This window comes from Malus sylvestris, chromosome 13 (genome assembly GCF_916048215.2).
Source record: "Malus sylvestris chromosome 13, drMalSylv7.2, whole genome shotgun sequence".
Lineage (NCBI taxonomy): Eukaryota > Viridiplantae > Streptophyta > Magnoliopsida > Rosales > Rosaceae > Malus > Malus sylvestris.
Window position 1 is genome coordinate 14,435,426 of NC_062272.1, and position 9,394 is coordinate 14,444,819.

Genomic DNA, 9,394 nt, shown 5'->3' on the forward strand with positions numbered 1-9,394 from the left:
AGAGAAACTCTAGTTAACATGCATTAAACATTGACCCTCCTTCTTTTCAATAATTACGATCTCATTTTACTCAAATTTAGAGAGTGGCTATAATAGTACGCTCACCTAATTCCCACAACTTTGGAATCGTATCCAAACCTGCTTTTGATGACTTTGACAAATGGACTACCAAACCAACACCATGACTTTAACAAATGAACTCCCAAACCAACACCACTGAATAAGATTTACAATCTCATTGTTATACAAACATCTAGTATTATTGATAGAAACATATTTATGCGACTTAATTAGCTTGTTCTTGTGTATTTGTATTGTTATTTCTTAGTTAATTATGTATTTTAAACTATTTTCGTGTGTTTGTAGGTCATAATAACAAAGTTAGCAAGAAAGTGCATTTTGGAGCATTTTAGAGCATTTTTGAGCCAAGATTGGATAGTGCAAGCATGGAGACATGAGGATGGATGTTTTTGAAGATTTGAAGGCTAGAAATCAACATGTTTGTGTGCAAGTGTGTTGACCTACAACTCCAAACATCCATCCACTATACCCATTATGTCCACTCATTACCAAACATCCATCCACTACACCCATTACATCCACTCATTACCACAACACTCACCCACTACACCCATTACATCCACTCATTACCAACCACTCATCCACTACACCCATTACATCCACTCATTACCAAACATCCACCCACTACACCCATTACATCCACTCATTATCACAACACTCACCCACTACACCCATTACATCCACTCATTATCACAACACTCACCCACTACACCCATTACATCCACTCATTACAACTCCATACACTCCTCTCCCTAGCCTATAAATACATCCACCCTTCACCATAATTTGGGGGCCATCATCCAAAGACACTACATTTCACATCTCACAACTTCATTCACAAACACAATTTCCTTGCCGTGACCTCCATCCATTCATCTAGCCATACTACATCTCACCAATCCATACACTTTCATCTCTTAGCCGTGCAAATCCATTCCATCCATATATCCATACACATCCTAGACACTTGTGCTACAACAAGGTGGTGAAAACAAAGGTCCTTGGCGTTTCAAGCTTGGAACTTTGGAGCATTTTAGGTGTACTTCATTCTTGCTTTCAATGTCTACTTTGTTATTTTCTAATTTTGTTGCAATTATGAGTGGCTAAACCCTTATTTAGTTAGGGGGAAGTTTAAAGCCATGAACGTGCTTGAGATATGAATTGATTTCTTCCAATTGTGATTTGATAAGTTGTGATTGCAATTCAATTATCTATTTTATTCATAACTGATTCTTGTATGTTTATTAAGGATGCATACTTAGTTTTCATGTATGAATTAGATGCTAGAATATAAATGAGTTTCACCTAATCATTACAAGTTTATATTCATGAGTAGTGAAGGTTGTCTATCACAATTGCATTAATTGAATTCTTGGCAAATGTATCATGCATTCATAGTTATAATTGCCTCGTCAACACTTATGATTTTCATTGAATGTAATGATCTCTGATTGTATCTCTATTATGCATTCATATAGGGGACTTTTAGAGAATGATTTGGGTTGTCGCATGCATTCATCCAATTCAATGAGTAAAGGAAAATCTGAGGGTTAATTTGTGCATCACGGTTAATCTGGGGTGTTGAGCATCATAGTTTATTGAAAAGCAATTGGAAATCGATTCATGTACAAGTGTGTCATGTGTGAAGAACGGACCTCTAACTAATCCATCCATCATCTCATTTCTTAAATTCACTTTACAATCTGTCTAATTTTATAAGTTGTTTGTTTGTTTCGAATTCGTCAAAACCAAAATCCCCCTTTTACTTTATTGTTTCAAAGTATTAAATTTCTATTTCGTTAGTGTTTTTAAGTTGTTTTGTGTCTTTACAATCTGTTTTGAGTCCTTTGAGTCTATTCAAACGTTTTTAACGTTGTTTTTATGTTTTTGAGTTAGTTTAGAGGTTTTAGCAAGCCCTGCTAATCCCTGGTTTAGAACGATCCCTACTTGCATTTTTACTACAATTTGACAGCAAGAGGGTTTAATTTGTGTGTTAAGTTAATTTTCGCATCAAATTTTTGGCGTTGTTGCCGGGGATTAGCATTGCTAATCCCCCGTTGTTTCTTTTTCATGTCTTTTGTTTTAGTTACTGACTTTGTTTCTGTTTGTGTCTTTTATTTTTACTTGTGATATTTGATTTAGTTTTGTTTCCTTGATTTTAGGGACTAGAGAAGTAGTTCTTTTTCATGTTTTTTGTTTTAGTTACTGACTTTGTTTCTGTTTGTGTCTTTTATTTTTACTTGTGATATTTGATTTAGTTTTGTTTCCTTGATTTTAGGGACTAGAGAAGTAAGACATGGACTTTGCTACCATTCAAGCTCAATTAGCGAAACTTACTTCTCAATTGTCACAATATGCCGAAAGGACCACAATGCAAAGTGTCCCTACATGTGGTGTGTCCTATGGGCAAGGATATCCAACTCATCAATGTCCTCAATTCACTGCGAATGAAGATGCTTGGGGTTATCAAAGCCATAGTCAATCATGGGACAACATGTTTTCCGACGCTTACAATTCGGATTGGAGAGATTATTCAGATTACATGTGTGGAGAACCGCAACAATTCCAACAAGATGGATATTGGCATCAAGAAGAGGAGTTCTATCACTGGCCATATGAACCATCACAGCCACCACAACAATCTGCCCAATTCAATTCAGGTACATCTTTAGATAATGATATGTTTAATAAGTTACTCAGCTCTTTGAACCAGGATGTAGAAAACCAAAACAAAGAGGTGCAAAACCAAGCCAAGAAGACGGGCGAATTGGAAAAGCAATTTGGGCAGATTATGGAGTTCACGGCACAAATTCAAGAGCAAAGTGAATTCTCCAACTCAACTGTTGAAAATTTGAAGGGAGATTTTGAAATCCATGATGCTATCACTTTGGGAAGTGTTATGGAGGTTGGAGGTGAACCCAAGACGTCCAAACCAAGCCAAAACATGGATGAACAGCTGCTGCTCGAAGAAGAGGAAAGTAACAAGGCCACGACAAGGAAAGAACCACCCTTGCCGCAGCCCCATGTGCCCTATATGCCGTCCACTACAACCAAGGTAAGCCTAAATTCAATTCGTCCTGACCCCGTTTCACCAAATGTCCTTATTCCTTGCAGGATCATGCAATCCAAGGAAGAAGAGGGTGAGAAAGGCATATTTGGAACCTTTCCAAAGAGTCAAGAGCAAGAAGTGTATGGGGAATGTCTACAATTCATCAAAGAAGATACCCTTGAGACGAAAACTCCCAAACAAGTTGGATTTTATGACACGGGAAAAGTCATAACTCTCAAAACACCAAATCTGGCCAAATCCCATATCCCTGCAACCTTCAAAGATGTGGTGTTCGTAATTGAGTTTGTGTTGGAGCAAGCAAGTAAGCCATCTTCTCCAACTTCGATTTTATTATATACTAACTTGCTGATTTTGATGATTCAGGCACCTACACTAGAATTTAAACCATTGCTGGATCACGTCAAGTATCACCTTCCATTTACGGATCAATTCCATGTCGTGGGCCCTGTACAAGCTTAAATGGAGGTATCGTCTGGCTGGAAGACGTTAAAAGCAAGCGTTTCTTGGGAGGCAACCCATGTATTCAAATAAGGAAGATTTTTGAATTGCTCCACAATCAGTTTTGCGTTTCTAAAAACCTTCCCTTTTCTGTAGTTTTATTTTGCCATGATTGTCATTTTTATTTGTTGCTTGTTTAATTGTTTTTGGTGTGGGTTTATTTTTGAAACACTGACAGTTATGCAAGGTATTTTTACATTCATAAAAAAGGAAAGGAACATTAAGCAGATAAATACAAGAGGGAGCCTCACAAAGGCTGCTTAGGAGAAGTCTCAGTAGTCGGCGAAGCCCCATAAGGAAAAGGCATCGAAGGTTGATCATTTGGAGCTTCATTACGCGGTACAACCCCAGAAAACGAAGGCAAATGTTGTTGGAACAAACCCACAAACCTCTGATGATCAAGTAAAATCTGACCATTAGATTCCTGCATTTGGTCAATCTTCCTCTTCATGTTTGTAGCATAATTATATGCGAGCCTGTGCAACTGTTTATTCTCATGCTTAAGCCCTCTAATCTCCTGCTTGAGACTCATCACTTCAGCCGCCAATGATTCAACTTGACGGGTTCGGGCAAATAGGCGTTGGGCCATATTAGACACGGAACCTGCGCACTGCACACTCAGAGCCATAGAATCCTTAACAGCCAACTTATCAGACCGTTTGGCAAGTAGCATGTTATCTTTGGGAGTGACAAGGTTCCTGGCCACCACCACAGCTGTCATATCATTCTTCATCACCGAATCCTCAACGGTAAGGGGACCAGTAGGGGATATGAAGGATGGGTGCCATATGTTGTCTGGAGAAGGCGGGACTGCCTCTTCACCAAGGTTCAAGTCAAAACGACGGTCGGAGGGCTAGACATTTTCAGAGGTGTTAAAGAAAGAAGATGTCAGACAAGTCAAGATCGTAGAAGTGCAAGAAGGGAGTTTTTACAAGCAGAAATTCAAGTGTGCTTTGAACGTCCTGCGTACCTCTATAAAAATCAGCACTCGATGGGATTTCAGAGATCGAAAAGGCGAGCTCAGAAATCGAAGAGGCCAACTCAAAAATCAAAGAGGCGCTAGCTTTCTCAAAAGCTGGGCTTGCTCAGAAACCACGACCAATCTTCTTTTCCAGATTTGTCCGCACTTGTCACATGCAACCTCTGCACTAGACGGGATTTCAGAGATCGAAGAGGCAATCTCAGAAATCGGAGAGGCATCTGATTTTCCAGACGTGTCAGCATCTGTCACATGCAGAGTCAGCTTTGCGGAAATCACGGGCAGTTTGTCGAAGCGCCGATTTCAGATATCGGAGAGGCATATGCTTTTCCAGACGTGTCAGCATCTGTCACATGTAGAGTCAGCTTTGCGAAAATCACAGGTAGTTTGTCGAAGCGCTTTTCCAGACGTGTCAGCATCTGTCACATACAGAGTCAGCTTTGCAGAAATCACGGGCAGTTTGTCGAAGCGCCGATTCCAGATATCGAAGAGGCACTTGTTTTTCCAAACGTGTCAGCGCCTGTCACATGCACACTCAACCTTGCGGAAATTATGGGCAATCTGTCGAAGATCTCTTGTGAAGTAGAGAGCACGTGAAGTTTACTATTAAATCATCCAACGGTTGCTGACAAGAGTGAAAGAATAGTACCGGTTATTAATTCCTATAAATGTCACCCTTCACCCTCCATTGCAAGGCAGACATACATAACCCTTCTTCTTCTTCGAGAATGCCTTTCCAACAAACCCTCTCGAGTTACTCAGTGTTCTTTATTCCTTAGGGTACCTTTGCAAACAACTCATCCAAAGAAAAAGTATTTCATATCATAAAGGTTGAAAACAAGAGTATCTCATATCATGCTTTCTCCCTATCCTTCTCCTTGTCGTTGTTTTGGGACAAGGAGAAAGAGAGCAATCAGCCAGCACTTGGTATCAATCTTCCGATCTGGAACCGACTGCCTGGAACCCCTTCTTGATTGCTTACCTAGCCTTGCTCTCGAGTACTCATCTTCATCATTTTATGCTTCCTCTTCGTCTACCACATCTGCCTGAGGAACATATAAGGGAAATGAAAATGATACCTCGAAGCATGTGGAGACAATTTGCCAATTCATCCTCAACTAGAGACAAGGAGAAAGAAAGCAAGAGGTGGGCACTTGGAAAGATTGAAGAAAGAAACAGACCAACACCTCTACCTCGTGCCTACCTGCCGTGCAGAAGAAACAAGCAGAGAAGAATGTAGATTGCACAATCAAATCAACCCGGCAAAAGGAGTCTGATTTGAAACCAAGGAACTCTGATATTCCTCGCTCAGAATTCCAAACCAGTTCGAGATCAAAGCTGTGGAAAGTCAACAAGATCATCTATCTCCAAAACCAGATTTGCGTTCTTAAACTCTACTCTATATGTTATTTTTTTTTTTACTTTGCTATACTTGTCATGTTTATTCGTTGTTTGTTTATTTGCTTGTTTCTGTGTGAGTTTATGCTTGAAACATTGAGGACAATGTTTGATTTAAGTGTGAGGGGGGGTAACCATTGTTTTGCATGAAATTCGTAGGAGTTTATCACCCATTACTTCTGATGTTGTTCCCTGCTGTTTTAAGTGTTTTTAAGCTGTTTTGGAGTGTTTCAGTGTGTTTTGACATAAAAATCCGAAAATCTCATAAAATTTTGAAAAATTGTTTTGAAAAACCCAAAAAAAGTTGTTTTTGTATGTTTATTTGTGTCTTAGGGTACCTTCCAACACAATGATGAGGATTTGGTTTTTAATTACATGACTGTTAAAGAGAGATATAAACATGGATGTAAATTTGATTTACTCTTTGGTGTATGCTTGGTTGTGGTTATAATTTATGAATTCACATGCAATCATAAAGGAAAAATCAATTTTTGTAACATGCTTGAAGGAAGGAACTCAAATGAACGCCACAACCTTGTGAGACTTGATCCTAAACGTTTATTTGGAGAGTTAATAATCTGTGCACTATTGTTTTCTAAAGTCGTTGCATGATCTCATTATTCTTTGCTTGGTTGCTACTTAAAAGGCGTTTCATCATTTAGTTCCAAATGCTAGAACTCATGCCTATTTCATTCAAAGCATGTTATTGATTTGCATAACACATATTCAAGATAAAGTTGTGTAGTGACCACCACAGCCAAATTGTCGTGCCCTATTTCATTATGTGTTTAAGTTTAACCCCGTTGAGCCTTTTGTAGCCTATGTTCTTTGTTAACCCACACTATCCTCACCTAGCCTAGATTAGGACCATCCATATCCTTGTTCTTGAAGCATAGTAAAACTTAATTTAGAAAGAATTCCTTTTGTTGAACTTTTGCAGAAAAACAAGTGTGGGGGAAGTGATTCTTGTGTATGTGTGTGTGTGCCAAAGTCCTTAATAAGACACGGGTAGAAAAGAAAAAGAAAAAAAGAAACATTCATGGAAAATAGAAGGAAAAGAAGAAAAGTTGTGAAAAGAGTGAAAAAGAGTTGAAAAATATGTGAAAAAGAGCTCTAAAGTGTTGTTTGTTGAAGAAAGGGTCCAAAACATTGAATTTGGCCCTAAGTGTTGCTTGAATCTTCCCTTTGTGTTTAAAAGTTAATTTCTGCATTATTAAGTGAATTCCAAGTGTCTATTTCATTACTTTGCTTGCTATTACTTTCAGAACGTTTGTTATCCTTATCCTTTCTTTGTTAGCCATTACTCTTAAACCCCGTTACAACCCTTGACTTCAATCTTGAGTGTTGTGTGTTTCAATTTGTGGAGTTTGAAATTGATATGAGCATATGGTGTCACTGGTTCTTGCATCTAAGTAGTAGCATTCCATTCATGAGATCATATATATACATGAATTAATAATTCCAGAAATTGCTTCTTTGTTGAAAAACATATGTGAGTACTAGTTTTCATGTTTACATCAATCTTCTCACATATACCTAATATAGGGAGTGTAGTCAGAAATTCTTGTGTGAAAATAAGAGTGTATTTAGTAAGGAATTGAGGAAATTCTCTAAGGCATGTTACTATATTCAAAATGCTGTTTTAATTGATTAAATGTGAGCTAGTGAATGGTGACTATGATTAAGTATGCTCGAGGATAAGGAATGCTTAAATCTATGTAAGTCGTGATCTTTGGCATGTCATGTTTCATTGAAAATCCCTGACGCAAATGTTGGAAGGTTAGGTTGTGTTTTGTTTGTTTTGTTTGTTTTGTTTCGTTTTCTTTCTTTTGTTTTGCTCGAGGACTAGCAAAAGCTAAGTGTGGAGGAATTTGATAGGTACATATTTATGTGACTTAGTTAGCTTGTTCTTGTGCATTTGTGTTGTTATTTCTTAGTTAATTATGTATTTTAAGCTATTTTCGTGTGTTTGTAGGTCATAATAACAAAGTTGGCAAGAAAGTGCATTTTGGAGCATTTTAGAGCATTTTTGAGCCAAGATTGGATAGTGCAAGCATGGAGATATGAGGATGGACGTTTTTGAAGATTTGAAGGCTAGAAATCAACATGTTTGTTTGCAAGTGTGTTGACCTACAACTCCAAACATCCATCCACTACACCCATTACATCCACTCATTACCAAACACTCATCCACTACACCCATTACATCCACTCATTACCACAACACTCACCCACTACACCCATTACATCCACTCATTACCAACCACTCATCCACTATACCCATTACATCCACACTACACCCATTACATCCACTCATTACCAAACATCCACCCACTACACCCATTACATCCACTCATTACCACAACACTCACCCACTACACCCATTACATCCACTCATTACAACTCCATACACTCCTCTCCCTAGCCTATAAATACATCCACCCTTCATCATAATTTGGGGGCCATCATCCAAAGACACTACATTTCACATCTCACAACTTCATTCACAAACACAATTTCCTTGCCGTGACCTCCATCCATTCATCTAGCCATACTACATCTCACCAATCCATACAATTTCATCTTTTAGCCGTGCAAATCCATTCCATCCATATATCCATACACATCCTAGACACTTGTGCTACAACAAGGTGGTGAAAACATGCTTGAGATATGAATTGTGATTGTGAGTGGCTAAACTTTGGAGCGTTTTAGGTGTACTTCATTCTTGCTTTCAATGTCTACTTTGTTATTTTCTAATTTTGTTGCAATTATGAGTGGCTAAACCCCTATTTAGTTAGGGGGAAGTTTGAAGCCATGAACATGCTTGAGATATGAATTGATTTCTTCCAATTGTGATTTGATAAGTTGTGATTGCAATTCAATTATCTATTTTATTCATAACTAATTCTTGTATGTTTATTAAGGATGCATACTTAGTTTTCATGCATGAATTAGATGCTAGAATATAAATGAGTTTCACCTAATCGTTACAAGTTTATATTCATGAGTAGTGAAGGTTGTCTATCACAATCGCGTTAATTGAATTCTTGGCAAATGTATCATCCATTCATAGTTATAATTGTCTCGTCAACACTTATGATTTTCATTGAACGTAATGATCTCTGATTGTATCTCTATTATGCATTCATATAGGGGACTTTTAGAGAATGATTTGGGTTGTCGCATGCATTCATCCAATTCAATGAGTAAAGGAAAATATGAGGGTTAATTTGTGCATCACGGTTAATTTGGGTGTTGAGCATCATAGTTTATTGAAAAGCAATTGGAAATCAATTCATGTACAAGTGTGTCATGTGTGAAGAACGGACCTCTAACTAATCCATCCATCATCTCATTTCTTAAAT

General features: G+C 38.0%; 1 long non-coding RNA gene across 1 annotated transcript; it reads left to right on the forward strand.

The window, feature by feature from the left end:
* Positions 1–590: 590 nt before the first annotated feature.
* Positions 591–8,930, forward strand: LOC126596827 (uncharacterized). The gene is made up of 2 exons (XR_007614032.1): positions 591–1,118; positions 8,742–8,930. It is a non-coding gene; the product is annotated as an uncharacterized LOC126596827 (long non-coding RNA).
* Positions 8,931–9,394: the final 464 nt, after the last annotated feature.